This window comes from Coregonus clupeaformis, chromosome 20 (genome assembly GCF_020615455.1).
Source record: "Coregonus clupeaformis isolate EN_2021a chromosome 20, ASM2061545v1, whole genome shotgun sequence".
NCBI lineage: Eukaryota > Metazoa > Chordata > Actinopteri > Salmoniformes > Salmonidae > Coregonus > Coregonus clupeaformis.
The window spans coordinates 62,376,214-62,402,842 of record NC_059211.1 but is presented as its reverse complement, the minus strand read 5'-3'; the positions used below and the strand labels follow the sequence as shown (position 1 = coordinate 62,402,842).

Here is a 26,629-nt window from a genome sequence, read left to right as displayed (position 1 = left end):
CGCGGCTCACTCCCTGGATTGCGTCCTACCTGACCGGTCGCTCCTACCAAGTGGCGTGGCGAGAAGCTGTCTCCGCACCACGTGCTCTCACCACTGGTGTCCCCCAGGGCTCAGTTCTAGGCCCTCTCCTTTTCTCCCTATACACCAAGTCACTTGGCTCTGTCATATCCTCACATGGCCTCTCCTATCATTGCTACGCTGACGATACACAACTAATCTTCTCCTTTCCCCCTTCTGATAACCAGGTGGCGAATCGCATCTCTGCATGTCTGGCAGACATATCAGTATGGATGACGGATCACCACCTCAAGCTGAACCCTGGCAAGACGGAGCTGCTCTTCCTCCCGGGGAAGGACTGCCCGTTCCATGATCTCGCCATCACGGTTGACAACTCCGCTGTGTCCTCCTCCCAGAGTGCGAAGAGCCTAGGCGTGACCCTGGACAACACCCTGTCGTTCTCCGCCAACATCAAGGCGGTGACCCGCTCCTGCAGGTTCATGCTCTACAACATTCGGAGAGTACGACCCTGCCTTACACAGGAAGCGGCACAGGTCCTAATCCAGGCACTTGTCATCTCCCGTCTGGACTACTGCAACTCGCTGTTGGCTGGCCTCCCTGCCTGTGCCATTAAACCCCTACAACTCATCCAGAATGCCGCAGCCCGTCTGGTGTTCAACCTTCCCAAGTTCTCTCACGTCACCCCCCTCCTCCGCACACTCCACTGGCTTCCAGTTGAAGCTCGCATCCGCTACAAGACCATGGTGCTTGCCTATGGAGCAGTGAGGGGAACGGCACCTCTGTACCTTCGGGCTCTGATCAGTCCCTACACCCAAACGAGGGCATTGCGTTCATCCACCTCTGGCCTGCTGGCTCCCCTTCCTCTGCGGAAGCATAGTTCCCGCTCAGCCCAGTCAAAACTGTTCGCTGCTCTGGCACCCCAATGGTGGAACAAGCTCCCTCACGACGCCAGGACAGCGGAGTCACTCACCACCTTCCGGAGACATTTGAAACCCCACCTCTTTAAGGAATACCTGGCATAGGATGTAATCCTTCTACCCCCCAAAAATTGTAAAGTGGTTATCCCACTGGCTATAGGGTGAACGCACCAATTTGTGAGTCGCTCTGGATAAGAGCGTCTGCTAAATGACGTAAATGTGCCCTTGAGCAAGGCACTTAACCCTAATTGCTCCTGTAAGTCGCTCTGGATAAGAGCGTCTGCTAAATGACTAAAATGTAAATGTAAATGTAATATAACTACTGCTGTACACATCTTTTCTATTCACATACTGGCCATACTGTCTATACACACCATTCACATAGGGTGAGTTCAGAAAGAGTGGGACATCATATAATCACTGAATCACTGGACTGGATAATCACAACTAGCTAGCTGCAACCATATGAACGTTGTTGTTGGCTAATCAGCCTTGAGCTAGCCTTGAGTCAAGCACATCTCCCGGCTATCTACCTCTCTGTCAACCGGACGGAACCTCCTAGAGTCGACACAGAGCCCTGCCGATCCATCACGACTGGTCTGCCGACGTAATCGTCTGTGGTTTCAACAGGCTTCCCGTTGCGACGACCACGAAGGTCCATCTGCTAGCCCCGGCCCGCTAGCACACGCAAACTACAACCGTGCTTCCTGCTCGCTGTGCTGAAGCACCAATTTGAACTGCTCTCGGACTCACATATTGCTGTTCACTGGACCTTATGATCACTCAGCTGCACAGCTGATGCCTGCTGGACTGTTCCTTTACACGGTACCCTGTCCTGTTTATTCTGTTTAGCCTCAGCCCAAACTTTCATCGCCATTACCAGTTGTTGTCTTAGCTCTCTCTAATAGCACCTGTGATTGCGTTATGCCTCTCTCCCATGTCAATATGCCAAGCCTATTGCTGTTTGGGTTAGTTCTTATTATACAATTTCACTGTAGAACCCCAAGTCACTCTCAAACTGCCTCAAATAGTTCCTTTGTTCCACCCCCCATACACGCCGAGACCGGCTCAATCGGTGCCTCCAGTGATACTATCTCTTTCATTGTTACCCAATGGTTAGGTTTACCTCCACTGTACTCATATCCTTCCATATCCGTGTCTGTACACAATGCCCTGAATCTTTTCTACAATGCCCGGAAATCTGCCCCCTTTATTCTCTGTACCCAACGCACTAGAAGACCAGTTTTTAAAGCCTTTAGCCGTATCCTTATTCTAGTCCTCCTCTGTTCCTCTGGTGATGTAGAGGCTAACCCAGGCCCTGCAGCCCCCAGTATCACTCCTACTCCCCAGGAGCTATCATTTGTTGACTTCTGTAACCGTAAAAGCCTTGGTTTTCTGCACGTTAACATCAGAAGTCTACTTCCTAAGTTTGAGTTATTCACTGCGTTAGCACACTCCGCCAACCCTGATGTTCTAGCAGTGTCTGAATCCTGGCTTAGGAAGGCCACCAAAAATTCGAAATGTCCATCCCCAACTACAACATTTTCCGTCTAGATAGAACTGCCAAAGGGGGGTGGAGTTGCAATCTACTGTAGAGATAGCCTGCAGAGCTCTATCATACTATCCAGGTCTGTGCCCAAACAGTTTGAGCTTCTACTTCTAAAAATCCACCTTTCCAGAAATAAGTATCTCACTGTTGCCGCTTGCTACAGACCCCCCTCAGCCCCCAGCTGTGCCCTGGATACCATATGTGAATTGATTGCCCCCCATTTATTCTCAGAGTTCGTACTGCTTGGTGACCTAAATTGGGATATGCTTAACACCCCGGCCATCCTACAATCCAAACTAGATGCCCTCAATCTCACACAAATTATCAACGAACCTACCAGGTACAACCCTAAATCCGTAAACATGGGTACCCTCATAGATATCATCCTGACTAACTTACCCTCTAAATACACCTCCGCTGTCTTCAACCAGGATCTCAGCGATCACTGCCTTATTGCCTGCGTCCGTAACGGGTCCGCGGTCAAACGACCACCCCTCATCACTGTCAAATGCTCCCTAAAACACTTTAGCGAGCAGGCCTTCCTAATTGACCTGGCCCAGGTATCCTGGATGGATATACAGTGGGGAGAACAAGTATTTGATACACTGCCGATTTTGCAGGTTCTCCTACTTACAAATCATGTAGAGGTCTGTAATGTTTATCATAGGTACACTTCAACTGTGAGAGACGGAATCTAAAACAAAAATCCAGAAAATCACATTGTATGATTTTTAAGTAATTCATTTGCATTTTATTGCATGTCATAAGTATTTGATCACCTACCAACCAGTAAGAATTCCGGCTCTCACAGACCTGTTAGTTTTTCTTTAAGAAGCCCTCCTGTTCTCCACTCATTACCTGTATTAACTGAACCTGTCTGAACTCGTTACCTGTATAAAAGACACCTGTCCACACACTCAATCAAACAGACTCCAACCTCTCCACAATGGCCAAGACCAGAGAGCTGTGTAAGGACATCAGGGATAAAATTGTAGACCTGCACAAGGCTGGAATGGGCTACAGGACAATAGGCAAGCAGCTTGGTGAGAAGGCAACAACTGTTGGCGCAATTATTAGAAAATCGAAGAAGTTCAAGATGACGGTCAATCACCCTCGGTCTGGGGCTCCATGCAAGATCTCACCTCGTGGGGCATCAATGATCACGAGGAAGGTGAGGGATCAGCCCAGAACTATACGGCAGGACCTGGTCAGTGACCTGAAGAGAGCTGGAACCACAGTCTCAAGGAAAATCATTAGTAACACACTAAGCCATCATGGATTAAAATCCTGCAGCGTACGCAAGGTCTCCCTGCTCAAGCCAGCGCATGTCCAGGCCCATCTGAAGTTTGCCAATGACCATCTGGATGATCCAGAGGAGGAATGGGAGAAGGTCATGTGGTCTGATGAGACAAAAATAGAGCTTTTTGGTTTAAACTCCACTCGCCGTGTTTGGAGGAAGAAGAAGGATGAGTACAACCCCAAGAACACCATCCCAACCGTGAAGCATGGAGGTGGAAATATCATTATTTGGGGATGCTTTTCTGCAAAGGGGACAGGACGACTGCACCGTATTGAGGGGAGGATGGATGGGACCATGTATCATGAGATCTAGGCCAACAACCTCCTTCCCTCAGTAAGAGCATTGAAGATGGGTCATGGCTGGGTCTTCCAGCATGACAACGACCCGAAACACACAGCCAGGGCCACTAAGGAGTGGCTCCGTAAGAAGCATCTCAAGGTCCTGGAGTGGCCTAGCCAGTCTCCAGACCTGAACCCAATAGAAAATCTTTGGAAGGAGCTGAAAGTCCGTATTGCCCAGCGACAGCCCCGAAACCTGAAGGATCTGGAGAAGGTCTGTATGGAGGAGTGGGCCAAAATCCCTGCTGCAGTGTGTGCAAACCTGGTCAAGACCTACAGGAAACGTATGATCTCTGTAATTGCAAACAAAGGTTTCTGTACCAAATATTAAGTCCTGCTTTTCTGATGTATCAAATACTTATGTCATGCAATAAAATGCAAATGAATTACTTAAAAATCATACAATGTGATTTCCTGGATTTTTGTTTTAGATTCCGTCTCTCACAGTTGAAGTGTACCTATGATAAAAATTACAGACCTCTACATGCTTTGTAAGTAGGAAAACCTGCTAAATCGGCAGTATATCAAATACTTGTTCTCCCCACTGTAGATCTCATTCCGTCAGTAGAGGATGCCTGGATGTTCTTTAAAAGTAATTTCCTCTCAATCTTAAATAAACATGCACCATTCAAAAAATACAGAACTAAGAACAGATATAGCCCCTGGTTCTCCTCAGACTTGACTGCCCTTGACCAGCACAAAAACATCCTGTGGTGTACTGCATTAGCATCAAATAGCCCCCGCGATATGCAACTTTTCAGGGAATTCAGGAACCAATATATACAAGCAGTTAGGAAAGCAAAGGCTAGCTTTTTCAAACAGAAATTTGCATCCTGTAGCACTAACTCCAGAAAGTTTTGGGACACTGTAAAGTCCATGGAGAATTAGAGCACCTCCTCCCAGCTGCCCACTGCACTGAGGCTAGGAAACACTATCACCACCGATAAATCTACAATAATCAAGAATTTCAACAAGCATTTTGCTACGGCTGGCCATGCTTTCCACCTGGATACCACTACCCCGGCCACTAGCTCTGCACCCTCCGCTGCAGCTTGCCCATGCCCCCCCCGCTTCTCCTTCACACAAATTCAGACAGCTGATGTTCTGAAAGAGCTGCAAAATCTGGACCCCTACAAATCATCTGGGCTAGACAATCTGGACCCTTTCTTTCTAAAACTAGCCGCCGAAATTGTCGCAACCCCTATTACTAGCCTGTTCAACCTCTCTTTCGTAACGTCTGAGATCCCCAGAGATTGGAAAGCTGCCGCGGTCATCCCCCTCTTCAAAGGGGGTGACACTCTAGATCCAAACTGTTACAGACCTATATCCATCCTGCCCTGCCTTTCGAAAGTTTTTGAAAGCCAAGTTAACAAACAGATCACCGACCATTTCGAATCCCACCGTACCTTCTCCGCTATGCAATCCGGTTTCCGAGCTGGTCATGGGTGCACCTCAGCCATGCTCAAGGTCCTAAACGATATTATAACCACGATCGATAATAGACAGTACTGTGCAGCCGTCTTCATCGACCTGGCCAAGGCTTTCGACTCTGTCAACCACCGCATTCTTATTGGCAGACTAAATAGCCTTGGTTTCTCAAATGACTGCCCCGCCTGGTTCACCAACTACTTCTCAGATAGAGTTCAATGTGTCAAATCGGAGGGCCTGTTGTCTGGACCTATGGCAGTCTCTATGGGGGTGCCACAGGGTTCAATTCTTGGGCCGACTCTTTTCTCTGTGTATATCAATGATGTCGCTCTTGCTGCTGGTGACTCTCAGATCCACCTCTACGCAGACGACACCATTTGGTATACATCTGGCCCTTCATTGGACACTGTGTTAACAAACCTCCAAACGAGCTTCAATGCCATACAACACTCCTTCAGTAGCCTCCAACTGCTCTTAAAAACTAGTAAAACTAAATGCATGCTCTTCAATCGAACGCTGCTGGCACCCGCCCACCCAACTAGAATCACTACTCTCGACGGGTCTGACCTAGAGTATGTGGACAACTACAAATACCTAGGTGTCTGGTTAGACTGTAAACTCTCCTTCCAGACTCACATTAAGAATCTCCAATCCAAAGTTAAATCTAGAATCAGCTTCCTATTTCGCAACAAAGCCTCCTTCACTCATGCTGCCAAACATGCCCTCGTAAAACTGACTATCCTACCGATCCTTGACTTCGGCGATGTCATTTACAAAATAGCCTCCAACACTCTACTCAGCAAATTGGATGTAGTCTATCACAGTGCCATCCGTTTTGTCACCAAAGCCCCATATACTACCCACCATTGTGACCTGTACGCTCTTGTTGGCTGGTCCTCACTACATATTTGTCGCCAAACCCACTGGCTCCAGGCCATCTATAAATCACTGCTAGGCAAATCCCCGCCTTGTCTTAGCTCATTGGTCACCATAGCAACACCCACCCGTAGTATGCGCTCCAGCAGGTATATCTCACTGGTCATCCCCAAAGCCAACACCTCCTTTGGCCGCCATTCCTTCCAGTTCTCTGCTGCCAATGACTGGAACGAATTGCAAAAATCTCTGAAGCTGGAGACTCTTATCTCCCTCACTAACTTTAAGCATCAGTTGTCAGAGCACCTTACCGATCACTGCACCTGTACACAGCCCATCTGAAATTAGCCCACCCAACTACCTCATCCCCATATTGTTATTTATTTTGCTCATTTGCACCCCAGTATCTCTATTTGAACATCATCTCTTGCACATCTATCATTCCAGTGTTAATACTAATTGTAATTATTTTGCACTATAGCCTATTTATTGCCTTACCTCCATAACTTGCTACATTTGCACACACTGTATATATATTTTCTGTTGTATTTTTGACTTTATGTTTTGTTTTACCCCATATGTAACTCTGTGTTGTTGTTTTTATCGCACTGCTTTGCTTTATTTTGGCCAGGTCGCAGTTGTAAATGAGAACTTGTTCTCAACTGGCTTACCTGATTAAATAAAGGTGAAATATAAATTTTTTAAATATATATATATAAACTGGCACAGCTTAATCCTGAGGCTTTATTTCTTGGTCTGACAAGAAAAAATCTAAACTATTGTTACTAAGCCAATGCAGAGAAACCACATGACCGAAATCACATCACTTCATTGGTGTGACCTCATAGAGGGGGGCAGAGCAAACTTCAAACGTTTTTTTCTGTTTTGATGTTAAGGTATAAAACTGTCATAAATAATGCACTGTGCCAAATGGTGATGTAAATGTGCACCAAAATACATTTAAAAGTTGCTAATGTTATGTTTCAATTTCGTAATTCAGTCATTTCTTTTCAACCATAGCTAGCTAAAGTAGGTCAGCATGGAGTAGCTGAAGTGGAACAGTCTTATAGGCTTTTCCAATGGAGGAAAGATATCCAGTTTACATTAGGAACCCCCTGTACTTAGGCTAGGTAGGGCTCTGGTTCTTGTATAACTATATCCTGTTCATGCTTTCTTGTCGTACTATTATTAGTACTGTTATTTGAGTGAAATCAGAAAGTGTGACCCTTTTTGCGTTTCCCTCTTCTATAACCTCTTCAGACCTCTATCCAACACATTATCCCAACACATGATACATTTCTGAAATCCTCAGATGTTTCCTAATCACACACAATTGAATTTAATTGTCATTGGGTTACAATTAACACTATAATAATGGGGTCCCAGTTTACCTGACCTGCTGTCCCAGTCTACCAATACAAACTGAAAATATGGTTTTGACTCAGTGTACACAAATGGGTGTGTTATGCCTCCTGTGAATATGATATCCCCCCCCCGCCTCTGGAGGATTTCAGAAATGTATAATGTGGTGTTGGGATAATATGTTGGATAGACGTCGAAAGAGGTTACAGAAGACATAAATGCAAAAAGTGTCCCACTTATTCCGAATTCACCCTGCATATAGGCCTACTGTATTTTTACATTCCAGACTGGTCCAGAAGCTAAATTCCTGCAATTCTATCCATTTTGCCATGGGATTTTGTACTGTGTATTTAAATACTGTATTCTCGACATAGCTCATTCTATTATTTCTACTACTGTAGCATTTTAGTTACACCGTTTATGCACACCGCATATTTATTTATATTCGGGATTTTTTACATACAGTAGCTCACTAACATATACAGTGGGGAAAAAAAGTATTTAGTCAGCCACCAATTGTGCAAGTTCTCCCACTTAAAAAGATGAGAGAGGCCTGTAATTTTCATCATAGGTACACGTCAACTATGACAGACAAATTGAGAAAAAAAAATACAGAAAATCACATTGTAGGATTTTTAATGAATTTATTTGCAAATTATGGTGGAAAATAAGTATTTGGTCACCTATAAACAAGCAAGATTTCTGGCTCTCACAGACCTGTAACTCTTCACTAAGACTCCTCTGTCCTCCACTCGTTACCTGTATTAATGGCACCTGTTTAAACTTGTTATCAGTATAAAAGACACCTGTCCACAACCTCAAACAGTCACACTCCAAACTCCACTATGGCCAAGACCAAAGAGCTGTCAAAGGACACCAGAAACAAAATTGTAGACCTGCACCAGGGTGGGAAGATTGAATCTGCAATAGGTAAGCAGCTTGGTTTGAAGAAATAAACTGTGGGAGCAATTATTAGGAAATGGAAGACATACAAGACCACTGATAATCTCCCTCGATCTGGGGCTCCACGCAGAATCTCACCCCGTGGGGTCAAAATGATCACAAGAACCGGTGAGCAAAAATCCCAGAACCACATGGGGGACCTAGTGAATGACCTGCAGAGAGCTGGGACCAAAGTAACAAAGCCTACCATCAGTTACTACCCACGCCAGGGACTCAAATCCTGCAGTGCAAGATGTGTCCCCCTGCTTAAGCCAGTACATGTCCAGGCCCGTCTGAAGTTTGCTAGAGTGCATTTGGATGATCCAGAAGAGGATTGGGAGAATGTCATATGGTCAGATGAAACCAAAATATAACTTTTTGGTAAAAACTCAACTTCGTCGTGTTTGGAGGACAAAGAATGCTGAGTTGCATCCAAAGAACACCATACCTACTGTGAAGCATGGGGGTGGAAACATCATGCTTTTGGGGCTGTTTCTTCCGCAAAGGGACCAGGACGACTGATCCGTGTAAAGGAAAGAATGAATGGGGCCATGTATCGTGAGATTTTGAGGGAAAACCTCCATCCATCAGCAAGGGCATTGAAGATGAAACGTGGCTGGGTCTTTTAGCATGACAATGATCCCAAACACACCGCCCGGGCAACGAAGGAGTGGCTTCGTGCGTAAGCATTTCAAGGTCCTGGAGTGGCCTAGCCAGTCTCCAGATCTCAATCCCATAGAAAATCTTTGGAGGGAGTTGAAAGTCCGTGTTGCCCAGCGACAGCCCCAAAACATCACTGCTCTAGAGGAGATCTGCATGGAGGAATGGGCCAAAATACCAGCAACAGTGTGTGAGAAAACCTTGTGAAGATTTACAGAAAACGTTTGACCTGTGTCATTGCCAACAAAGGTATATAACAAAGTATTGAGAAACTTTTTGATTGACCAAATACTTATTTTCCACCATGATTTAAATAAATTCATTAAAAATCCTACAATGTGATTTTCTGGATTTTTTTTTCTCATTTTGTCTGTCATAGTTGACGTGTACCTATGATGAAAATTACAGGCCTCTCTCATCTTTTTAAGTGGGAGAACTTGCACAATTGGTGGCTGACTAAATACTTTTTTTCCCCACTGTATATACTAATGTACTGTGTTGTGTTGGCTAAACATAAAATTCTTAGTATATCTTGTGTAAATTCATCCGGTGTATATCCTTATAGATTACATTTGGATAACTGTTACAGCTCTATTTGGGTTAACTGGATTCATTCCGACATTTCAAGATGTATTTATAATGTTGTATTATTTGTGTAGCCTACTTGTTTGACATTTTACTGCATTGTTAGTAGCTAGTAACATAAGCATTTCACTGCACCCGCTATAACATCTGCTAAACTGTGTATGCGACCAATAAACTTTGATTTGAGCTTATAGATGACTTTACATTAATTACCACGACGCTCAGCACTGTGCTTGTCTGGTCAAATCTCATCTCATCCTCCTCGAGCCGCAGAACTCCGCTGACCTCGCTCTTTAAAACCGGCGTTCAGCTTCACGTGCAAATTGTACGATCAGCCACTTACTATCTGGTTCCATAGAAGTCAGTGCTGTTTTAACTCTTGCCCCCCTCTACCCCTCCCCCTCAGCTATGCTAGTCCAGTGGTGACATAATTCAGAATGCTATTCCAATTACGCAGGACTTTTGGGTAGCCTACATGTGCGCCACATTGGCCTATAGGTCTCAGTGGCGTGTATTTATGGATGCCAAGGGAAGCCAGGCTTCCCCACATAGTTGACAAATAAATAAATTAAATGACAAAATAATTTCGCTTTCCACTCTCTCTGTGTTTTCATAATTTTCTATCAATTCGCAAGCGGCTGAATCTCACCGGCGAAATCATCCAAGCAAGGAAAGCATCGTCCCTGTCTCAGTATGTGTAGCCCATGTATCTGATCCTGTCTGGATCAAAATAGTATAACATGTTGCCGCCATAGCATTTTATTGATTGATGCCAGCAGGCGTTTGGCCTCCCTTGATAATTTGTAAAAAATATAATAATTTGCCAATCAGCATTGAGCCCAGCTCAATTATGGGTTGTCCCGGTACAGCAAAACGCCCCCAAGAGAGGCCAGTTGGGATTTGGCTTCAGACCAATCAAATCACTTCCTTTGCAAAAACATAATTTTCAGAAAAAGGTGTCTATTTCTGGTCTGCTTGTGTTGATGTCAAACAATCTTTTTAAAAAAGTATGCACTCACTAACTGTAAGTTGCTCTGGATAAGAGCTTCTGCTAAATGACTAAAATGTAAATAAATGTCCTGCAGTAGCTAGCTTGCTAAATCAGCGCTTTCCTAAACCATGGATGGAGATGGGGATTTGGCCTTGTGGTTTTCACTTAATTCTCTGTACAGGCCAATGATTATGACACCAATTCTGATCTAACCATAAATTAATGTTGTGCAGCTGGCCTGAGATGATTGAAGTTAGCTAATTTATCTGGTTCTTTGTTGCCCATGCAAGGAAGTCAGGCTAGCAAGCATTTTAGCTAGGTAGCCTATGACAACAAAAACTCAAAGTGTACAGAGCCATAGACCGTTTTGCCAACATGAAAGAGAGGAGGATGACATTGGTGTTCAACTAGTCTTCAAGTAAGGTGAGTCAACCTTTTTTGTTTTACTTGCACATGCACACATGAACGCACACACACACACACACACATAAATCAGTAACATGGACAGCCACATGATATTTAGCAACATTGATTGGACTAAATTCTTTTTGGTATCTTTAAGTTTGTTTTCAGTGTATTAAACTAAGCATATATAGCCTTGTTGATTTGATGTTTAAATGTTTAAGTTGAAATGGTGCTGAAATAGTGGAGGCAGTATTCCTGTTGTCTTTGTGCTTACTTGCATTAACTCCGTGGTTCTAAATCAGTAGTGGCTTAGTAAACTGTCGAAAACACTAACTTGCTTGACCATGCTGCAGGTGATAAAACTGATTGTATTCAATATTTGCTTTGTGGACTTCACTGAACAGATGTTACTTTACTATTTTGTGATGAAACAAACGTATGGTGTAGTTGAATTAATTCCGCCACTGTGTGCCCTGTCTTTTCCCTGTCGCGGCGTTATTGTATATCAGGGTGGCGTATGAACGAATGGGTTATAGAGCAAACAACGCAATTATCACAACATAGGTTGTAATATGGCTTTTTTACTGGCTTGGCTTCCTCACGGATTTTGCCCACGCACCCGCTACTGATAGGCCTACATTAAAGTCACAAAATAATGTCCAAAGTCCCAACCCATAAAATAAGTTACTTTTAGGCTACTATTTGTTTATAATTGTATGTATATAGATGGCCTTTTGCAGGGGTCCCAAACTACATTCAGCTGCGGCACGATTTTTTCTTGAGCAGATTGTTGGGTTGCCGGAACATAATTACAAATAAAATTGTACACTATAATTGACCACAAGAAGCCCAAACAGATATAATATTTGACCAAAACATAAATCATTTCAAACCTTGATTACATTGGGATACGATCAAATATGTCTCTCTATTATGTGTGGGAATACTTGGGAACAGGTTTCCTAAATTAAAATCACTTGGAGCTGATTTCCTGGTGTTTTTACAGTCTTTAATGTCGAACAATGAAAAGTTTCTCACAAAACTTGGGGAGCAAAATATAATCACCAGTTGGGGAAGCCTGTTTTTTTTTTTTCGTTTAAGCACCAATATTTGGTGATGTAAACAGCCTTAATCACCATTATCAGAGAGAGCAGCGTAAAAGTTTTTATTGGGGGCCGAAACAAAATGCGGATGTGTGTGTCAGCCAAGTGCTCTCATGTGCCTAAACGTCATCTGTGACCCTCCCTCACAGTTATTTTCTAGTTCACGCGTAGTCTCACCCCTCTCGCGGTCCGTTCTCCAGATGCTGCAGCTCGTCTGATCTACGCCTATTCCCGGCCAACCACCGTGCTATCCCTCAGAGAGAATAGAAAGGATAAGGTGGGACACAACGAAAAATAAAGTAGCCTAATTTGTAGTTTAGACCTATCCAGGACAGTCAGAGCGAATATCCATCGACATAGAAAGTATTGAAAACCCCGCCTTTACTCGTCTCGCCATCTCTACATTTCTCCCACCTACTCTCACCTACTTTTTCTCTCAATCCTTCTTCCTATTAAAATTGTTTTTGACTGGATGGAAAGATGTGGATAAACGGCGGAAGTGGTCAGGCCGGACCCTAATCTCAAATACCGACCCACCGGGCCGTCACGAGCGCAGCAAGCAGATTATATTCAACAGCACGGAGCTATACTTTCTCCGGTTGGACTGATTTCCTGCTCAGCGGGCGAATTTTCTGCTCAGCATATAGGAAACCTCCGTCTGTTCTGTGCGCTCTAACTCTCGTACATCGCCTTGGACCTCAGAGAAAAGGGATTGGGACCAAAGTAAGTACCTTTATCTCAATCACATCATAGGGACTGTTATTGTGATATAAACTAAATAACGGTTTCGTCTGAATATGCACTGTGTTTCTACAATAGCCAGCTCTCTACTCTGTTGTCTGTCCAAGTGTTGAAGATTTTAAACCTAATCCTACCCTTAACCCTAACCTTAACCACACTGCTAACTTTATGCCTAACCCTAGCCTTAAATTACTACCAAGAAGATAGTCAATTTTGACTTTGGCTGTGCTAACCTTTCGGTTATCTAGGCATGTAGCCCACAATGAAGCTCGATCACTTCTACACGCGTCATTACGCAAGCCACGTACGTTTATCCTATGATGAGACATCTTAATAGCCAGGCCTATGATAAAGATCATGTCCTCACGTACAGACTATTGCCGCGTTCAAAACAACTGGGAACTCGGAAAAATACGAAGTCAAATCATGACGTCGGTGATCTTCAGGTCGGAAAGTCGGGTTTTGAAAGAGGCCCGAGTTCCAGAGTTGGAATTCCGAGTTGGATGATTTTTCCCAGTGGGAGCTCGTTTTTTTCCGAGTTCACAGTTGTTTTGAACGCACTGAAGTCGGAAGTCGGAGATTTCCGAGTTCCCAGTTGTTTTGAACACGCCATGTAACCTATTGTGTTTTGCGCCTTCTGACAAATTGTAAAATAAAAAAGCTTAAAGGTGCAATATGCAGAAATTGCTCAGCCATTTCCTAGTTGCTAAAATTCTAATAGTTCGCCTAATTTAATTTTATGTGACAAAACAAATGTAGAGAATCATTGTACAATCCAAACCACTGTGAAATATATTTTAAATAACCCAAAATATTGAATTTTCAGCTGTTTGAAGCAGGTGTACAAAACCGAAAGTAAAAGAGGCAAAAACTAAACGTAGGAATGTGAGGCATACCGGAGTGGCATGTAACAATGAATACCCTAAAATGAATGAGCTTAAAGGTCATATTTACTCTTTATAACTTTGAATTTCAACTATATCTTAAACTTTTGACTGTCATAAATGCATCCTTTAAAAAAAAGAACAGGATCACAGATTACAAACAAACACTGATGAATCAATAGTTGACTGTTAATCATTGAATAGAGTCACATCAAAGATCTGAGTCCTCACTCTCTACCCTCCATCTATCTGTTAGGCTTTACTCCTTCAGTCAATTTTATTTTCTCATTTTACTGCTGTCTTGTCCACCTATCACACAGGGTTACTGATTGACAAGCAGCCTTTGTAATCACATCAGGTAGGGATTTGTATTCTCTCTGAGCAAGCTAAATACAATCAACTACTACCCTATTATACAAACACACACTCCTCTCTTCCTCTCTCCCTCTTCCTCCCTCCCTCTCTCCCTCTTCCTCTCCCTCTCCTCCCTTCCCTCTGTCTCTCTTGCCCTACTATGAACGATTAGATTAATTATCAGTAGTGTATAGGCCAGGGCTCTCCAACCCTATTCCTGGAGAGCTACCCTCCTGTAGGTTTTCGATCCAACCCCAGTTGTAACTAACCTGATTCAGCTTATCAACCAGGTAATTAGTAGAATCAGGTTCGCTTGATTAGGGTTGGAGTGAAAACCTACAGGACGGTAGCTCTCCAGGAACAGGGTTGGAGTGAAAACCTACAGGACGGTAGCTCTCCAGGAACAGGGTTGGAGTGAAAACCTACAGGACGGTAGTTCTCTAGGAACAGGGTTGGAGTGAAAACCTACAGGACGGTAGCTCTCCAGGAACAGGGTTGGAGTGAAAACCTACAGGACGGTAGCTCTCCAGGAACAGGGTTGGACAGCCCTGGTGTAGGCTGGTTAAGTTAGGTTGAGTATCTGGACATGGAGATACCAGAGGTCCTCTCTGTCCTCAGGGCTGCAGTGCTTGTCAGTCTTTATCTAAGTCTGATAGTTCCAGGAATTGGTTCCTGCATTATCACGATTCATCCCTAGCCTACATACATTCATGGAAATTATATCATGATTAATAAACACTACATAATTTAGGTAGTCTTTATTCATACCTATTAATCAGTGTCTTACTATGACCTGAGCAGCAGTGAAGTGGGTTCTCTGGCCAATCAAATCAAAATGACAGTGAAATAAACTTAAAGAGAAAGGATATAGCTGATGTTGTTGCCTGTACAAGGGTTACTAGCCTCTAATAACCACTTATGTAGATACAATGCCGAAGGACACATGCACATGTAAATATGAACACGCACGGACACACACATACACACACCCACTGTATAAGGTGTACATTGTGTGTGATTACTCATCCAGTCAGATTCTCCAGTGAGGGAAGAAGAGGGGTGTTCTGGGTACAGCTGAGTTAATACCAACAGATGGATGATGAAATACATGGAGTTGTAGCTGAATACAATGTTAGAACAAGTGTGCTGGCTGTCACTGTCTGGCTGTATAGTCATGTACTGTACACTGCATATGTTTCATACAGCACAGTGTGTACATTTTATGGCATGTCTGTCTGTGTGTGGCACTCTCATTTCAGTAAAGTGCTCTTTTACAGGGTCACAGCAGGGAGTACAGTCCAAACATCCTCTCCCTCTGCTAGTTGGAGAAGGAGAGGGAGACAGAACAGAATATTGCGGTTAAAAATGTCTCAGGCATGACTTGCATTAAAGTGAATTTGCAGTCATAGTTGGTTATATCAGTTTGTGTGACTGGTGAGGATACAGTGGGTCACGCTCTGTATCATGAAATCCCATTTTTAGTTTGAGATTAACTAAACCAGAATGTGGACTTTAATCTGGTTGTGGATTGTATTACTTTATTGTTTCATTTATGCTGACTATAAATCATTCAACCTGACATAATTTAGACCCACTGCTGAACAAAGTCTATCTTGTTCAAGAGATTTTATCTCAGTAGGCCAAATCCTAACTTGAGGTCTGCCTGTCACGCAAACCTCCCATTGACTGGAAGCATGATTTACAACATGAAAGTCTCAGTTATGCACGCTGATCTCAAATTAGAATTAAGGCCACTGAAATTGGACTTAGCTCAGTGTTCTCTCTCTCTCTATATATATATATATATACACTGCTAAAAAAAATAAAGGGAACACTTAAACAACACATCCTAGATCTGAATGAATGAAATAATCTTATTAAATACTTTTTTCTTTACATAGTTGAATGTGCTGACAACAAAATCACACAAAAATTATCAATGGAAATCAAATTTATCAACCCATGGAGGTCTGGATTTGGAGTCACCCTCAAAATTAAAGTGGAAAACCACACTACAGGCTGATCCAACTTTGATGTAATGTCCTTAAAACAAGTCAAAATGAGGCTCAGTAGTGTGTGTGGCCTCCACGTGCCTGTATGACCTCCCTACCACGCCTGGGCATGCTCCTGATGAGGTGGCGGATGGTCTCCTGAGGGATCTCCTCCCAGACCTGGACTAAAGCATCCGCCAACTCCTGGACAGTCTGTGGTGCAACGTGGCGTTGGTGGATGGAGCGAGACATGATGTCCCAGATGTGCTCAATTGGATTCAGGTCTGGGGAACGGGCGGGCCAGTCCATAGCATCAATGCCTTCCTCTTGCAGGAACTGCTGACACACTCCAGCCACATGAGGTCTAGCATTGTCTTGCATTAGGAGGAACCCAGGGCCAACCGCACCAGCATATGGTCTCACAAGGGGTCTGAGGATCTCATCTCGGTACCTAATGGCAGTCAGGCTACCTCTGGCGAGCACATGGAGGGCTGTGCGGCCCCCCAAATAAATGCCACCCCACACCATGACTGACCCACCGCCAAACCGGTCATGCTGGAGGATGTTGCAGGCAGCAGAACGTTCTCCACGGCGTCTCCAGACTCTGTCACGTTTGTCACATGTGCTCAGTGTGAACCTGCTTTCATCTGTGAAGAGCACAGGGCGCCAGTGGCGAATTTGCCAATCTTGGTGTTCTCTGGCAAATGCCAAACATCCTGCACGGTGTTGGGCTGTAAGCACAACCCCCACCTGTGGACGTCGGGCCCTCATACCACCCTCATGGAGTCTGTTTCTGACCGTTTGAGCAGACACATGCACATTTGTGGCCTGCTGGAGGTCATTTTGCAGGGCTCTGCAGTGCTCCTCCTGCTCCTCCTTGCACAAAGGTGGAGGTAGCGGTCCTGCTGCTGGGTTGTTGCACTCCTACGGCCTCCTCCACGTCTCCTGATGTACTGGCCTGTCTCCTGGTAGCGCCTCCATGCTCTGGACACTACGCTGACAGACACAGCAAACCTTCTTGCCACAGCTCGCATTGATGTGCCATCCTGGATGAGCTGCACTACCTGAGCCACTTGTGTGGGTTGTAGACTCCGTCTCATGCTACCACTAGAGTGAAAGCACCGCCAGCATTCAAAAGTGACCAAAACATCAGCCAGGAAGCATAGAAACTGAGAAGTGGTCTGTGGTCACCACCTGCAGAACCACTTCTTTATTGGGGGTGTCTTGCTAATTGCCTATAATTTCCACCTGTTGTCTATTCCATTTGCACAACAGCATGTGAAATTTATTGTCAATCAGTGTTGCTTCCTAAGTGGACAGTTTGATTTCACAGAAGTGTGATTGACTTGGAGTTACATTGTGTTGTTTAAGCGTTCCCTTAATTTTTTTGAGCAGTGTATATCTACTCTACTCTACTCTACTCTAATACCCTGGTCGTCTCTGTGTGCCAGAGGATGTATGATATGTGTTATGACTCACAATGAATAGATGGTTTCCTCTGATAGACCAACAAGCTCTCTCTCTCTCTCCCCTCTTTCTCTCTTCTCCCCCCTCTCTCTCTCTCCATGTATGTTTTGAATGTCCCTCAGATCAACCACCAGAGAGGGCAGCTACTAGATGACTGTTCCATTCCATAGGGATGTTATTCACCAGGGAGATGCCAGGGGAATGAGAGCACTAATCTGTGTTCGCATTCTCAGACTGGAGTGTACCAGACACTAGCATGGTCTGCCAGGGACTTCCTCCTTAGAGGTCCTGTAAGGTGAAGTGGAGGATCTCAGGAGTGAGTGAATCAGTGTCAGTGAACTGACTAACTAACTAATGGACTGGTCAGTGATATATCACAGGCCAGGGGTTGAGAAACTCTATGTTAGTGTTAGTCTGCTTTGACTACTCACATTCTCCTGTCAGACAGCGCCACAGAGACAGAGGGAGGAAGAGAGAGAGCACTTCCACTCTCCCACCCAGCCAGAGAGGGATCCTCCGTCTGATTGGCTCAGCAGAATGGCCAGAGTCCAGTCACATGATCCTGTTAGCCAATAGCAACTGGAGTTGGGCTTCTGTCAGGAAAAGTGCTGTAGCATGCTGGATCCTCTGGCTGACCTGAACAAGTATTTTTCTTTCAACTGTTGCGATGCACACACACACACACACACACACACTGACGCTCTTAGACTCATGAACACTGGTGTTGACTGAAATGTCACCACCATGTTTCTAATGTTTATCTAAATTAAATCTATGATTCCTCCTATGGAGAGATCGCTAGGCCATACGCTGGCATGCTGAAACCTCCAGTTAGGCCTACTCTACTGTTTACTGCAGGTAGGGCTGCTTTACGACCACATGGTGTTGTGACCAGTGGTTATTACACAGAGAAGTGAGTCTGACCTTTATTGTTTCTCTCTGCAGTCTGTGATGTGTTATGATCACCTTTGGACTGCACTGTGGCTCTGTTTTGTAGCAGGGAAGATTCCTGTATCTGTGCTGTTGTGGTTAACTCTGCCTAGAAAACTCACCTATACAAGAATCAACTGACTAAAGCACAGTAGGACAGAGGCAACCTACAATGTATGTTGCTTTTAAGAATTGGCTGTGAGAATGAAATTGTCTAGGGCATTTGGAATTCTTCGAAGGAGTGTGCGGTAGTTCTAAGCAGTGTACTGTTCCCTAGCCTCCTCTCTGCTCTGTGTACGTCTGCTCCTTCCTGTTGTGATCTTCAACAGTATTTTACAGAGTTCCTTTCTACATTTCTGGAATAGCAGGCAATCTGAGAGACGTGCCCTAAAGGCATGGAAAGTACAATATCTCTGCTAGTGTGCTCACAGAAGGTCAATGGGGTTCTTCACCTGTCCTGTCCCACCAGGATTCTGCAGCCCCCCCCTCCTGTCCTGTCTGTGTTGTGGAGGTGTTGGTTTCTCAGTGAATACATGGACCCTCCCTCCCTTCCTCCCTGCCTCTGAGTTCAGCAGGATGATGTTGTATCAGTAATCTCATGATGCTAGCAGGAATGCTATGCTGCAGAGAAGTGTGGACGGGTGAAACAAAAGCATTAATGCTGTCTCAATAGCAGCAGCACCCACCCATGACTCAATGTCATGAACCTAGTGTTTCCACAACAGGGTGTGCAGGGGTTTGCCAAAACCACATCCTATAGCCCACGTTTGAGAAACTACTTTTGACACATCAACATGTGTCTATATCACCACTTCTTGTTTTTAACATTCATTTTTTATTTTATTTAACCTTTATTTAACTAGGCAAGTCAGTTAAGAACAAATTCTTATTTACAATGACGGCCTACCCCGGCCAAAACCTCCCCTAACCCGGACGACACTGGGCCAATTGTGCGCCGCACTATGGGACTCCCGATCACGGCCGGATGTGACACAGCCCAGGATCAAAACAGGGTCTGTAGTGACGCCTCTAGCACTGAGATGCAGTGCCTTAGACCGCTGCGCCACATCATCTGCACTAGAGGTGTCCTATCCACTTCTATCAGATCAGTGCTGACAGAGGAGATGAGATGACGAGAGGAAGGCATTTTAGAGTATGGAGATACACCCCTGATGCAGGAAAGGAGATGAGGAGGGGAAGCGACGAGACAAGATTGTAATTGGGGAGAAAAGGGGGGTGAAATACAAAAAAAAAGGTAGGGGCGTGGATTGAAAACCAGTGGTGTGACCACCATTTGCCTCATGCTGCGTGACACATCTCCTTCGCATGTTGTCCCTCTTCAATGGCTGTGCGAAGTTGCTGGATATTGGCAGGAACTGGAACACGCTGTCGTACACGTTGATCCAGAGCATCCCAAACATGCTCAATTGGTGACATGTCTCGTGAGTATGCAGGCCATGGAATTGTGTATGCTTCCAGGAATTGTGTACAGATCCTTGCGACATGGGGCTGTGTATTATCATGCTGAAACATGAGGTGATGGCGGCGGATGACTAGCACGACAATGGGCCTCAGGATCTCATCACGGTATCTCTGTGCATTCAAATTGCCATCAATAAAATGCAATTGTGTTTGTTGTCCGTAGCTTATTTCTGCCCAAACCATAACCCCACCGCCACCATGGGGCACTCTGTTCACAATGTTGATGTCAGCAAACCGCTCCCCCACACAATGCCATACATGTGGTCTGCGGTTGTGAGGCCGGTTGGACATACTGCCAAATTCTCTAAAACGACATTGGAGGCGGTTTATGGTAGAGAAATGAACATTTAAATTCTCTGGCAACAGCTCTGGTGGTCATTCCTGTAGTCAGCATGCCAATTGCACACTCTCTCAAAACTTGAGACATCTGTGGATTTGTGTTGTGTGACAAAACTGCACATTTTAGAGTGGCCTTTTATTGTCCCCAGCACAAGGTGCACCTGTGTAATGATCATGCTGTTTAATCAGCTTCTTGATATGCCACACCTGTCAGATCGATGGATTATCTTGGAAAAGGAGAAATGCTCACTAACAGGGAAGTAAAGTCATTTGTGTGCAAAATTTGAGAGAATTTCTGGGATCTTTTATTTCAGCTCATGAAACATGGGACCAACACTTTACATGTTGTGTTTATATTTTTGTTCAGTGTAGTATGATATGTATTACTTTTCTGATGTCCATCATCCATTTCGTATGATATGTTACGAATTGCAATTCGTAACATGTTACGCATTTCCAAAGTGTACAGTATGTTACAAATTTGCAAAATGTATGATATGTTACGAATTCCAATTTGTTGGGGCTAACGTTAGCTAGGTGGCTAACATTAGCTAGCTCTAGGGGTTAGGGTTATGGTCTAAGGTTAGGAGTTAGGTTAAAGGGTAAAGGGTTACGTCTAGTCTGAGACCAGTCTGGGATGTCAGTGAACAACAAATGCTGTTGTGGTCATGGCTACGACTGCGCCAGTGCAATGAATGAGTGAAGCTTACTCAGGTGTTCAAAAGCGCATATCAGACCAAGTGCCTAATGCTTCTTAGGTCGTTTTTAAAATGAGTTTTAGTTTAGAAAACGATCTCTCCGCAAAAGCGACAGTTACAGGGATGGTAAAAACAGCTTGATTGCCATAGCAACATCAGGGAGTGGTGCTTCAAATACAGCAGTTCTGCAACATCTTTAATTGAGCCTCTCATTCTCCTTAATTGCCGGCCTCAACACATTACGGAAAGAGATGAACTGTAGCCTATTGGAAGCTCTGAGGACAGGTCGTCTGGATACTTAACCGCCAATAAATTGGAAGATGCAAACAGATTATCATCTTTAGCGGACAACAGTTCTTGAGGGCTTGAACAAAAAAAGCAGCTGGCGATTTCCTTCATACTGGTGACCCGGCGTTTGAGTTGTGTGGTTGCAATATCAACAGTGCCTTATCTCTGATATACCTTGGCATGCATCATTCAAGACTGTTTAAATTGTGTGCAGCGCAATGGACATATAATGCAAAATGTCTCAGGAAAGACTGTCTGTGTTGGCAGTACTCAGGCCTGCAACCTGGACCTACAGGCCATGGTGAAAACATTTACACAAAAATGCAAGGCGACAGTCGCATATACTGTAGCTACAATAGGCCTCTACATAGAAAAAAAGAGAGGCAAGCAAAGACACAGATACTTTTTTTCTAAGAGAAAGAAAGAGAAAAAGAGACAGAGAGAGAAGGTGCAAGGAGGACTTCAGACCAGGGGAGTCTCTCAAGTTGGATTTCATTTGATTCAGTTTACCTTGAATATTGCAGGCCATTTGTGTAGGCTATTAGCCAGACAAAACCTGCTTCGTTCAACAATAGGCTAAATAGTGGCTGAATTTATCCTCAAGCCGACAACTTTCCTCATTGTTAGGCTATTTGATATGTAATTTTTATAAAAAGTTTATAAATAGCAGCTAAATACGGTATATAGCTATAGATAGTAGGCTACACTGCATAATGAAACAATCCCTAGTAAGCTAGTGTTTTGAGGGTGGACTGACTGTATTATTTGGCATTAATAGACCCATTTTTTATAGTGTAGGCCTCCCAGTAAACATATATCCATTAGCTAAAGCAAAGTGAACTCCGACCTTGCGTGGGGTCCAGAGAAACTGTGTTTCCCCAGTGCTGGCTGTATATAGGCAATGCTGTGCCGTGCCATGTCAATGTAGCGATGTCCATGTGGTGGATGAATGAAGAAGTGATTTATGTTCAGTTGTACTTCCCCTCTGTGGGCCGCTGGGCCACTCCTACACCTGTTGTGTTGTGTTGATAGGATGTGGACCACTAGTTAGGAGGAGTCTAGCCTCGGTCCTAAACGTTGTGTTGATAGGATGTGGACCACTAGTTAGGAGGAGTCTAGCCTCGGTCCTAAACGTTGTGTTGATAGGATGTGGACCACTAGTTAGGACAAGTCTGCAGGCCACGAACCTAAAGATGTAGGATTTAGCAGTCACTTCTTCTAAACGTGAAAAGGGACTTCTTCTAAATGTTATGCTGTGAAAACAGCCAAATATATCAAAATCAGACTCTGTTAACCACATTGTGAGCCTGTTACAATACATCAATGATGACGGATTTGACGAATATCCACTTTGTTAGATCAGATTTATTGAATGTGCGCTAATCCAGCATCCTTCTTCTATCCCCCACGGTCTGTGTTCCATGTCAACAATCTGCATATCTAGCTTTAGATAGCTAACGTAAGCTAGTTTAAATAAATTCCTAGTTAAATTCCTTTGAGTAACGTTACAAAACAGTCTGAATAAAGAAGATGTTACCTAGTTAGCTAGCTAGCTAAGTAGCCATGTTAGCTACCTTGAATATTGAACACACTAAGGTTATCAGCTAACGTAGCTAGCAGGCTAAAAACGCAGCGCAACGCAACGCAACCCAACACTTACCTACCAGTTCATGCGAATGGTGGCCATTTCGGCATCACTCTTCCACCTTTCAAAATTAATTCCAATGTTTATCAGGTTTCTGGTCATGAGCAGTCTTTTTCTTGCTTCTTTTTCTCTTTTGGGGTCAAGTTGATTCAGATCCTCGTTTGAGTAGGTGGGATTTCACACAGATTCCATCTTTAATTTGAGCCAGTTTGCTACAGCAGGAAAGTAGTCCTACTGTCACGCACGTTGACTGATGACTCGTGGAACCAAGGCGCAGCGGGATAAGCGTACATCTTTATTTAGTACACAACACACGAACAAAACGAACGATACGTGAAGTCCTGAGGTTACACACACCAAACCTTTACGGATCAAGATCCCACAAACAAACTGGTGCCAACAGGCTGCCTAAGTATGGTTCCCAATCAGAGACAACGAGCTACAGCTGCCTCTGATTGGGAACCACCCTGGCCAACATAGAACTAAACGATCTAGAACAAAAAACATAGAAAACTAAACATAGAAAATCCACACCCTGGCTCAATATTTAAGAGTCCCCAGAGCCAGGGCGTGACAGTACCCCCCCCCAAAGGCGCGGACTGCGACCGCGCCACACAAACACAAGAGGGTAGGGGCCGGGTGGGCATTCCGCCTCGGAGGCGGATCCGGCTCCGGGCATGACCACCACCTTTTCTCCACTTCCTCGTTGCGCCCCTGGTCTGGTCCCGCTGACTGGAGCTGGACCCGACGACGGTGGACCAAACCTTACCGGCTCCGGACTGGAGCCGCTGGCCGGAGCTGGACTGGACACTGGTGGAGCGGATTGCTCTGGCTCCGGAGTGGATCCGCTGACTGGAGTTGGACCGGACCCCGGTGGAGCGGATTGCTCTGACTCCGGAGTGGAACAGCTGACCGGTGCCGGACCAGGCACCGGTGGAACAGGCACGGGCCGTGCCGGACTGGACACACGCACCCCTGGCTTGGCGCGGGGAGCAGGAACGGGCCGGACCGGGCTGACGACGTGCACCACTGGCTTGGTGCGGGGAGCAGGAACGGGCCGGACCGGGCTGACGACGCGCACCACAGGCTTGGTGCGGGGAGCAGGAACGGGCCGGACCGGGCTGACGACGCGCACCACTGGCTTGGTGCAGGGAGCAGGAACGTGCCGGACCGGGCTGACGACGCGCACCACTGGCTTGGTGCGAGGGACAGGAACAGGCCGGACCGGGCTGGCGACGCGCACCACTGGCTTGGTGCGAGGGACAGGAACAGGCCGACCGGGCTGGCGACGCGCACCACTGGCTTGGTGCAAGGGACAGGAACAGGCCGACCGGGCTGGCGACGCGCACCACTGGCTTGGTGCGAGGGACAGGAACAGGCCGGACCGGCCTGGCGACGCGCACCACTGGCTTGGTGCGAGGGACAGGAACAGGCCGGACCGGCCTGGCGACGCGCACCACTGGCTTGGTGCGGGGAGCAGGAACAGGCCGGGCTGGACTGGGAACACGCACCACTGGCTTGGTGCGGGGAGAAGGAACAGGCCGGGCTGGACTGGGAACACGCACCACTGGCTTGGTGCGAGGGACAGGAACAGGCCGGGCTGGACTGGGAACACGCACCACTGGCTTGGTGCGGGGAGCAGGAACAGGCCGGGCTGGACTGGGAACACGCACCACTGGCTTGGTGCGGGGAGAAGGAACAGGCCGGGCTGGACTGGGAACACGCTCCACTGGCTTGGTGCGGGGAGCCGGAACGAGCCGGGCCGGACTGTGGAGGCGGACTGGAGGTCTGGAGCGGAGAGCTGACACAACCCGTCCTGGCTGAATGCCTATTTCCACACAATATGTGTGAGGCATCAGCACAGGATGTACAGGGCTGTGCACTCGTACTGGCGCTACAGCACGTGGCACTGGCGCAGGATATACGGGACCGAGGAGGCGTACTGGAGGCCACGAGCGTTGAGCCGGCACACCCCGTCCTGGCTGCATGCCCATCTTAGCATGACACGTGCGTGGTGCTAGCACCGGACGTACAGGACTGCGCCGGAACACTCGCGGCACAGTACGTGGCTCCGCATAACACGGAGCCTGCCCAGTCTCACGCTTCCCAGCCTGAGTACGGGGAGTTGGCTCTGCTCTAACTCTAGGCTCCGCCAACCACCCTTTTAGCCCCCCAAATTTTTTTTTATTGGGGCTGTCTCTTGGGCTTCCTCCTCGGCCGGGAACCCTATGCGATGCCGCTGCTCCTCTCTGTAGCGCGCCTCCACAGTCTCCTCCCAAGGATGGCAATCCATTCCGGCCTGAATCTCTTCCCAAGTCCAGGATCCCTTCCCGTCCAGGATCTCCTCCCAAGTCCAGGCTGTCTGTTCCTGGACACGCTGCTTGGTCCTCTTTTGGTGGGATCTTCTGTCACGCATGTTGACTGATGACTCGTGGAACCAAGGCGCAGCGTGATAAGCGTACATCTTTATTTAGTACACAACACACGAACAAAACATCAAAACGAACGATACGTGAAGTCCTGAGGTTACACACACCAAACCTTTACGGATCAAGATCCCACAAACAAACTGGTGCCAACAGGCTGCCTAAGTATGGTCCCCAATCAGAGACAACGAGCTACAGCTGCCTCTGATTGGGAACCACCCTGGCCAACATAGAACTAAACGATCTAGAACAAAAAACATAGAAAACTAAACATAGAAAATCCACACCCTGGCTCAACATTTAAGAGTCCCCAGAGCCAGGGCGTGACACCTACAGCAATGTAGATTATAATTAATTGACATTTTTGTAGGGGTTGATACATTTTTCATAAGGGAAAATTAAATCTGAAATTTCAAAGTGGAAATTACAAACTTCAGAAGCCTTTTTAAACCTCAAATACACGACAAGTTTTACATTTCCTGTTGCAGGAAAGTTATCCTGCAACAGGGTGATCAAATGAAGATCCTACATCTGTAATTGAATGGGAAAGATTTGCACAATGTCATTACATCTAATTAGTTGGTGCCAATCTTTCCTATTCATTTGGCCTGCAGATTTCTCCCAATGCATGTGATGTGGGGTTTACACAACAGATGGTATATATTAGAATATGGATTTGACTTTAGACGACTGTTGAGGTATGAACATTTCCACTAGACTGATTGGGACGTTTCTTGTTTTTTAACTGCGGTGAGAGAAATGGATAAATAAACATTCATTAATTCAGTTAGTGATTTGAACCCTTTCTTTCCATTCTTCCTGTGTCTGGCTAGGATGAGATCGAGAAGGATTAGACAGACATTGTGACATAAAAGAGACCAGGAAGTAGGCTACACATGGGGGCCAACTGATC

The 26,629-nt window shown here is 45.6% G+C and overlaps 1 protein-coding gene across 1 annotated transcript in view; it reads left to right on the top strand.

Moving 5' to 3' along the window:
• Window positions 1-12,639: 12,639 nt before the first annotated feature.
• LOC121543165 (ceramide synthase 2) overlaps window positions 12,640-26,629 on the top strand; it is a 29,667-nt gene continuing 15,677 nt past the window's right edge. Inside the window, exon 1 of the mRNA XM_045205695.1 lies at window positions 12,640-13,194. The gene's annotated coding sequence lies outside the window, so the exon portion shown is untranslated. The remainder of the gene's footprint in view (window positions 13,195-26,629) is intronic.